The 9486-nt window shown below is 44.0% G+C and overlaps 1 long non-coding RNA gene across 7 annotated transcripts in view; it reads right to left on the reverse strand.

The window, feature by feature from the left end:
• Positions 1-9393, reverse strand: part of LOC107988508 (uncharacterized) — a 10832-nt gene extending 1439 nt beyond the window's left edge. Inside the window, exons 1-3 of one of the 7 annotated variants that reach the window (XR_003049489.1) lie at positions 8981-9393; positions 4320-6702; positions 856-916 (exon numbers count right to left, since the gene is read on the reverse strand). This is a non-coding gene — a long non-coding RNA (uncharacterized LOC107988508). Of the gene's footprint in view, positions 1-855; positions 917-4319; positions 8438-8980 lie in introns of those variants that run through there. The other 6 variants (XR_003049488.1, XR_003049486.1, XR_003049485.1 and 3 more) reach the window with 6 other exon arrangements.
• Between the last annotated feature and the right edge of the window lie 93 nt (positions 9394-9486).

Below are 9486 nucleotides of genomic sequence, written 5' to 3' on the forward strand. Positions count from 1 at the left end.
CAGCTTCCTGTTGTGCTTCCTGTCATTGTTTCTGTCAGGAAATGACCAAAGTGTGATAAACCATAAACTGTTATCTAAGTGTGTAAAAAATAATGGTCTGCTTGATAGAAGTGGATCCTCCTAAAAGTTATTTATACAATGTAGGTTCATAAAGGATGAGGTCCGTTTCTCATCAAGTCTGGGAATCGGATGAACATAATGCCCTAAGAGTAAAACTTAAAGAAACAACAACTGCCCAGTGCTGATTAGCTGAGCCAGCTCTGCTCCCCCTCGCAGCGGGTAAAAAGGACAACGTTGTCAGGTGTGGTTCTTTTCAGGTCATTCTATCTGCGACAGTCAGATGACAACAGTGGTGACTGAAGAACGTAATTTTCAGCACCAACATCTTGGTCCTTCGAGCCGGAAGACGCCTAACTGTACAGGAAACCACAGTAGCTGAAATTCTAAAATGCAAATCACACGCTACGCCCTGGTTGGTTTGTTTACGGTACATTGGCGTCAGCTTCTCATTACTGGACTCGTCGTCTCGATAAAACGAAATGTGCCACGGCACAGAGGGCGGGAAATCACTGCTATGGTGTGTAGTAGTGACCATGTAGAGTAAGAACTGATCACCTGGTACCAAACAGCTCCACACATTTAACCCAACGTAGCATGTTTGTAGAGGACACATAATATATTCTATTTATAAGAGTGACATATATGTTTAACGTTTAAGATCACTTCAGTCTGGTGTGGACACCTCTGTTCTAGATCCTAAAATATACAAGGGTAACGTCTGCGAGAATTACTTTTGGTAAAACAGCGGACGACGATACGGCAAATAATAAGAACTCAGGTGTAAAGACTTCTTACCTTTTCCCTCTTTCATTTCAGAGTCTGTGTACGGAGTCTTTCTGGTGGAACAGTTCTCTACCTGTGGAGAAAAAAACAAAACAAAACATAAATTGTCTTAAAGCTCAGGTCCACGGACCAGTACCAGTACGTTTTATATTTAAAGATCATTTTTATTGTATTTTAAAATACCAGGTCATTCAGACTCAGATACAAACAGAACAGAGTCTAAAAGACGTTTTATTTTGAAAATGTAATGATCCTTCAATGCCTTGGTACTGGTCTATATTTGGCCCCCGGGCCATGAGTTTGACACGTATGCTCTAAAGGGAACATCTGTAGAACGTCTCTTCTAGGTATCGGTTGATATCAGAATCAGACATTTCGTGCTTGGACAATATCGGCAAAAAAAGTAAATATCGGACATGGCTAATGTGTACAAAAATAAAAAGAACTGAATATATTATGGACATAAGTGAAGACTCACGATGTCTCTGTACAATAATCCTCGTGTCGACTAAAATGAATCCTCTAATCTCTTCGATACGCTAAAGGTAATTGTTTCTTGTAACTTGTATTTAATCTGGTCAGAGTTGAGATCTGGGCAACATGTGACCGTCCTCACAGACAGACGCTGCCCGCAGTGATTCTTCATTCCTGAAACATCTACACATGGATTCTGAAGGGAGATAAAATGTGGCGCTTCTTTCTGAAGGGGTTTCTGTGGCCGTCATGGTGAGGGTAATTCTGGATCTGGGAGGTGGATTTTCCCCGGCATCCTGATCCTCTTTGTCAGCTTCAACGCATTTCAGTCGACTTGGTATTAGTTTTTTCCCCCAATGGGAGCTTTTATATTCATAACAATTCCATATATAGACATAAGAACTTCTAATCTGCTTTTCTTCTATCTCTACTTTAAAAAAAAAAAAAGAAGAGGCACATGCTCTCACTGCCCACGCTGTGCCAAGCAGCCGAATTTAATAAAGTACTTCGGAAGTTTCCAGGGACGACGTAAACTGCAGCGGCCCATGAAAAAGCCCTTCAACTTCTGCATTGATTGTGTTACTTTCATTATCTGTGTTATTGAAACTAAACAATGTTTCCTGGCTGTGAGATTCCACATCATTTGGATTTTCCTTTTCCTTCAGGGAAGAAAGACCAGATCAGCAATAGTTATTGTAATGGCTTTGGTGACGGGATTCAAATCTACTACAAAATACTGCGTTAAAAAAACAACTTTCTCTGATCACGATGACGACGGTGTTTTTTTTAAATTTTTTTTTTTAAAGCGATTACATTTGGAAGAGAGTTTTAAATCTAACGCAAAACCTGCTTCTGTAAACAATGTTTCCTGGCTGTGAGATTCTACATCATTTGGATTTTCCTTTTCACGCGAGAAGGGGAGTTCGTACCAGCGAGGTGGAACTGACAGCTTCTGACGTCATCACTGACACCAGATCAGTTGTTGAATATACTGGTGATGGATTTGGTGACGGGAATCAAATCCGTTCTTTTCTCCTACAACATCAAGACTTGAATCGTTAAACTGGAGGTTCATGTCATCTGCAGCCATGCCGGACCACCTCCGACCCGGACGGTACATCTCCGCGCCCGTCGTCGGACCAACCCCCGGAGGTTGCGCGTTCTTCGAAAGTCACGTATTGTACAACGAAACCCGGTGGTAGAATCTTTAGCTAACATATTTTCACACCTCCTATTTTCACAAAGTGCGACGGTCCACACCTCGGTAGTGATTTCAAAGGTTCGTGCACCACATGTGGGCATAAATGCGGGCCGGGGGTGGAGGCTATTATGGAGGTTGGTCCGACGACGAACCCGGAAATGTACCGGCCGGGTCAGAGGTGATGGACCTTAACGCGGGTGTTCAATCAAACACTGCTTCCCGATTCTATCACGGCCCTTTTCTGTGTTTGCACACAGACCAAATAGATCACTGGGTCGAATCCCGTGCACGAACTCTCAAACTTGGAACTGAAGCTCATTATGACTGAGGTGCTGAAACACAGGCCAAGAAAACGAGGTAAACACACCTTTCAGTTAGTTATAGGACAAACACGGCGTTCACAGCCTCACACACACTCCTCACACACACGCTCCTCACACACACTCCTCACACGAGGAGAAAATAGTTTTTTACCTTCATAAATCACTGGATGAAGACTTATTTTTTCTTCAACAGAATAATTATATTTGTCTGAATCTTTTGGCAGCAGTGTTTCAAATACCGCAGACGTCACGTGTCCTCATATTTAACTATTAAAGTATTAACTTGTCAAATTTTCTCCAAGAGCCTTTCAAAATGCAACATCTAAGCGTTAGAACTGGGACGATCCTCTGACGTCACCGTCGCAGATGACGACGTCTGGACGTCCGACTGTCCGTTGTGTAACGTTGTGACGGAACCACTTTATCCCATCGCCCTGAATTCCCAGCACGGGGAGGAACACGTCCGACACCGACGTCCGTGTTCCCGCTGACATCAGCTCCACTTCTGTACAGTGGGCCGTGGAGAAAGACAACGTGGCCAATTTTTCACAGACACACCTCCCACAGACAAGTAATCTGCTGCAAGATGCTGACATCAGCAAAAGTTGGACGAGGGGTCAGGTGGGGTCGAGGCTGCCACTCAGCCGTAGCCAAATCAAAACAGCTTTGGCCGACAGTGCAGGCTGAGCAGGAGGAAGCCATAGAAGGAGGGGAGGAGAGAGAGAGGGAGGGGGGGAGAGGGGGAGACAGGGAGGGGGAGACAGATAGAGATGACTTCACTGGAAGTCCTCAGTTCTCGACATTTCATTGACTCAGATCTGATGCCTGAAAGTCTCCTTCCCTTTTTTTTTTTTTTTTTTTTAAAGATGTTTGAGTCATAACGGCTGATGTTTGGACAACCTTGAGTATATTTGACTAAAGAGAATGTTGGGAAATGTTGGCACCGGTCGGTACTCTGTGACCGTTGGCTCCACACACGGACAACGGACAGAATCGATACCTGAAACACGGCTCATCTGCTGACAGGTCACCTGGAGACAACTGTCTCATCCAACACGACCTCGGCGGGTTCTAGTGACTACAGTAACGGAACCGAGTCCACGTCCCAATTAGACGGTTTTAGAGGAAACAGAAAAGTATCGATCCGCTGCAGACTAGAGGCCAATGAACTGTTGACATGTCAAAACCATTCGTCCTGGTAGTGATAACGGATGGAGACAGTGAAGTTCAGGTCCAAATCCATTTGTACACATTCACTCCAAACACATTTTCTCCGTGGACCTGAGTCCAGTGGAGACTCTCTGTCTTTGGTAAAGAGTTCTACCCAAAGGAAAACTCATGCACAGACCCGGATATGTTCCACACAGATCTGCTCAGATCCAGATCCAGATCCAGTCAAGGCTCACTTACTCACAGCAGATCAAACCAAAGTTCTGACGCACACCCTGGACCCGAACCGAGCCAAGCGTCTCACTCACCAGCAGATGAACGGAGCAGAAGTCGGTCCTCTGTTCTGTCTGATAACGGTCCAAAAACCAAGTTCACGATGCCTTCACGGTGACGATCACTGCGTGGGAAAATCACCAAAGCCGTCCGTTAGGTCGGTTATGAAAAGGCAGTGATGTGACCGGAACATGAAACGTCCCACAGCGTGGATCACCCGAACCTCAGACTCGCCGTGAGCTCTCGAGACTGGCATGGAGTCCTTTGGTCAGATGTAGCTGTTCTCTGCTGCACTTTCTGCCCGTTACAGCGCGTTCCCGTTTTCTCTCAGCGCAAGGACGCATGCGCACGTCAATACACGCGCCCCGGCTGGCTGGAACTCAGATCCAGATACCTAATCTATTAAAAAAATGGTGCCAGTCGAGTGGAGGCTACATGTTGTCTTCTCTGTTGCAGCAGTGACGCAGTAATGTCCCGCGTGACCCTCCCCTCACTGCGACCCCCCCGCACGCCGACGCTCTGCTCCAAACCGGTTGTTTTATCGCAGAGCAATAAGAAACAACATCTGGAAAGTTCTGCAGCTGGCTGCTATTTTTTTATAGCTCGGAGAAGACCATAAATCTTGGACACATATTGAAGCAGGATACTTAGTCCGGTCTGGTTTACAGAGAAAAAAAAACGATGTAAAAGCCAAAAATGTAAACTTGTAATTTCATCAAACACTGCAAAACAAATTTGCTGTTTGATGCTGAGAAGCGTGCAAAAAACAAAACAACAACAACAAAAAACAAAACAAATGGAGTTGGTCCGACATTGGGCAAGAAGTTTGAGTTGTTTCACTCATACAAACATGGCTAGCTACACTGGCTACTTCACTAAACCCAATAAATAGGCTGCTTTTTAACCAGATACACGCTCAAAATAAAATTACACATGCAATGCAACATGAACTGTCCGGTTTGAAGACTCAAACGCATGAAGTCAATTCAGTAAGTGTATAATTCTAACTTCTTTACAAACGCGTACGCCAACCTGCCCGACTTTTTTTTGGACTCGAACTTACGTGCTGTTGTTCTGAGGGTAAGTCGTAGCTATTCAAAAAAATAAAAATGGAAAACAAATATTTATGAACAGCTATTTTTCATTAATTATTATTTGAATCTAAACACATCTGCATACAGTATTTTTCTGTTCTTTGGGTTTTGGAAAAGTAAAAAAAATCAATCTAGTCGAGTACGAATAAAAACATTCCTGGACCTTTTTGATTTTTCTCTTTAATCCTGTTATAAATGATAAGACGAAGCAGAAATGAGTAAATAATTTACTCACAGGAAGTTCATAGGTGAACTACTGTCAACACATAGGAACAGTAATTTAAACCTTCGACTCGTGGATGGTTGTAAACGTACTTTAGGCCAAATCTCAATCACCCTCCCCTCCGTCCCCCCCTACTGTTGTGTTTTGTCTAAAACCAGGCTGCTGTCTGCTGATCCTCTCTCTCTCTCTCTCTCTCCTCCCCCCACCTTCGGTCCAGACAGATCCAGACATGAACAAACATCCCGGTGGCACCAGTGCAGGTCAGAGCTGGCAGTGATGCCGCTGGTGCTGAAGTGCACAGGCTAACGAACTCTTCAGTGTCAATAAACCCCGGGGCAATTCATGAAGACTCACTCATCTGCCCCGGGTTAGGACTGCAGCCTTCCTCCAGAGGGCCCAAACATCTGCAGCGTGCTGTTGCTGTTGGCTGTGATTTAGTAAATGTCTGTTTGTGAAGGAGACAACAGAGTGGAAGTCATGGGGAAAAAAACAACACCGACGAGGAGAACACAAAGAAAAGTTCCTCGGTTATTTCAGAATCTGAAACCTTTCTGTGACCTTGATAACAAACCTCCATATCTCCTCTAATGTATCTGCTGGCTGTGGACCAGGGGCAGTGCAGAGGTTCTGTAAACAATCTAAAAGCTTGGAGTGTGCATCACTTCCACTTAATACACCGTAGAGCGCCGTTTCATTATGAAGCCGTTCAACGCGGAGCAGGAGGCTGTGAGCGCTGAGCCTTCAGTCTGGATACAAGAACGAGAGAGGGTTTAAAGGTGATTTTGGGGAAAACAAAGAAAAGTGTTCAACAACACTCCAGTCCTCCAGCTGGGACGTGTTTGGATCTCCGAGTCTGCTTCCAGTCAAGCAGCTGCTGCTTCTCTGGAGCTCTGAGCGCCCGGCTCACTCACCCACAGATCCAGACGTCCAGATCGGGCGGTACCAGCGGTACCAGAGGAGACCACCGTGGTGACTGAGACCTGAGTGCGTTTCCATAGTGCCACTGGTCCAAACACACCATCCTGTGGCTTTTATTCTTTCCAACTGGAATGCTGACACAGCAGGGGATTTTTTTTTTGTCTTTCATCTGTAGGAATTTCCCTGAAAAAAATATTTACAAATACAATAAAAACCAAATAAACAAATGTTCACACTCGCATTCGTACTCAACTTACATCACAAGGCCTGGTATCTAAAGACCTATGGACCGGCACCGGTCCCCAGACCACTACATTACCACCATCATCCAAATAGTTCAAATTGTGTTTTTGCTGCTCTGAGTAAATTTGATTTGATGGTAAATGTAGAAAAATGTCTCCTCTGGTGTTGAAGGCTGTAGACCACGGACTGGACTGAAGGACTCAGGTACTGGACTGAAGGACTCAGGTACTGGACTGAAGGACTCAGGTACTGGACTGAAGGACTCGGGTACTGGACTGAAGGACTCAGGTACTGGACTCTACGTAGGTTCAACAAATGACAACAAAGGTAAACACACAGATGGGTGGAGGGAGAAGGAACCAACAGAGAGAAGAGGACAGTAAAGGACCAGCTCCAAACTTCTTCTTCTTCCCCTTCTTTTTCCTCGCTGCTCTGCTGCTTCTGCTGCTGCTGCTTCACGACTTTGATGCTGCCCGTGCAGATCGTCTACAACTGCGAAGGTTTTCTGCTGACACCTAAATTTCCCGTCCTGCTGGTTTTCCTTGGCGAACCACCTCCTCCCTAATTACCCAGGATTCCTGGAAGTCGTTCAAATTTTTTGGTAAACTTGTCTTTTGCCAAAATTGGACGCAGGCAGAACTAAGAGCGCTGTGGTGACGACGTGTAGACACGCAGCTCGGTTTAACCCAATACAGTGTTAGCAGTGAAAACAGTGACTTTCGTCGTACGGATGGAATTCCTGCCTTGTTGTAAACACTGCGGTGTGCGGAGCACGGCTAAAGCAACACTGCTGCTGTCCTGCACCGACACTATTCTACAGTAACTACAACGGGAGTTCACTTCACTACGACGACGACGACATCCTGAAGTAGAACAAACGGGATAAACGTCTGAGTGAAACCACATGAAACCACTGCTTAGATCAGTGTCGGTGTTGTCTCTGACTCATGGGTTAAAGAGTCCAGAGAGTTCTATTTGAATCACGTCCATTTACCTGGTACACTGGAGTTAGGCTTTGTACACAGAATAAGGTTGCTGGTGTGATTTTCATGAGGTTTAGCTGTTGATGTTGATGTTTAAAAAAATGTCCTGAGGCTCAAAAATCAAGTTCCAGTGACTTGAATGCAACCTAGAAGTGAAGAAGCCTCTTGAACGAGAGGCGAAACGTCTTCTTGAGAAAATGTCATGTCCAGTTGTCAGAACGGAACTCTCTCAACCGCAGCCTAGATGTTAGGCCTGTAACATTTCTCTAAGATATTATCAACTGATCTGTTAGTATGACTAGTAGGTTTCAGTTTGTGTTTGTGTGTGTGTGTGTGTGTGTGTGTGTCAGCATTATTTGTTTCTGTTACAATAAAACACCATGTGCCCCACAGAGATTAGACTTCAACATTTTTTATCTGTCAACGGTGGCTTCTCACAAAAGGGCCAATAATCTGCAGTCTTTTACGGTCGTCTCAACATCTGCTGAGGATGGAGGGGTTGGGGGTGAATAAAAGGGAGGGAGGACAATGCAGCAATAATTAAAAAAAAGAAAATTACAAAAAAAACATACAGCACTTTTCAAAGACAGATTGTGTCTGGCATAATAAAAAAAAATAATAATAAGGCCCATGTTCCGCTCCAGTTGTTTGGATGAAAAGCTGATATTCTACACTCTGGTCCCGGTGCCAACCTGTAATAAAGGAGCTTGATTGAACAGGTGAGGCGCTGCCAAACACAAGAACGATTCTTCAGCATGTTCCGACCAAACATAGCTGAGCCTAAACCGTCACTGATTCGTATCAGGACCCGCAGAGCAGGCGCATCACGCCCTCTAGCGGTGAACTCATCTATATGACAACCCCATCATTGAAACGATTTTGACTCAAACTTTTTAAAACGAGATATGTTGAGTATAATTAATATATTTCCCATACGTGTACGCGTTATTTTGACCTTTTTAAAAAAGTTTGTTGTATGTTTGAAATAAAAAAATGAATATGTGTTCGGAAAAATATATAACATATAATACATAATTACGCCTCTGATGTGACAGTTTTGAGCCTTTAACATTCATTTTGCAGTATTCTTGACCTGATTTCTAATGGTGGCACTACAATCTTTCTATAATCTATAATCTAGGATTATGACGTCTGATGTACCACTAACATGGAATAATTTCCATAGAGAACGTTTAAGGTATAATACATACAAATTCTGGTGAAACTGTTCTTACCTCACGGTTGACGAGCTTTTTCGTTGAGGTCCTTTAACTGCCACCGACAAGGGAACACACAGACCACATTGTAGACAGCTTTCCTAAAGATGAAAGTCGATGTTTTGGAAGATTGGGATTAAATTTTTTTGATCGTGGATGTAGGGGGAGAGTAGGAAGTGTCTAAACCAGCAGAGGAATCGATATTACAGGTGATAGAAACGATCACGACTCATCTAGGATGGTTTGGTTTAAATAAATTGATTCATCAGTTGTTTGTTTGGTTTTTTTTTACCTAATCATTTTTTGACATTTCTATATTTCTTGCGTGTGTGTTGACATTTCCCGCTAACATAAGAACAAACGGTCGGAAATTCACATTTTTAAATGAAATGGGAAGTGATTTAAAATCCCCGAGACCAACTCTAACTAGACGACATCGTCGAACTTTATCATTTAGAACGTTTTCCGCTTTACGTGGGCTTCAAAGTAATCCGACGCATGCGCGAAAGTCGTGAGAGGAAAAC

Source organism: Cynoglossus semilaevis, chromosome 4 (genome assembly GCF_000523025.1).
Source record: "Cynoglossus semilaevis isolate Cse_v1.0 chromosome 4, Cse_v1.0, whole genome shotgun sequence".
Classification (NCBI taxonomy): domain Eukaryota; kingdom Metazoa; phylum Chordata; class Actinopteri; order Pleuronectiformes; family Cynoglossidae; genus Cynoglossus; species Cynoglossus semilaevis.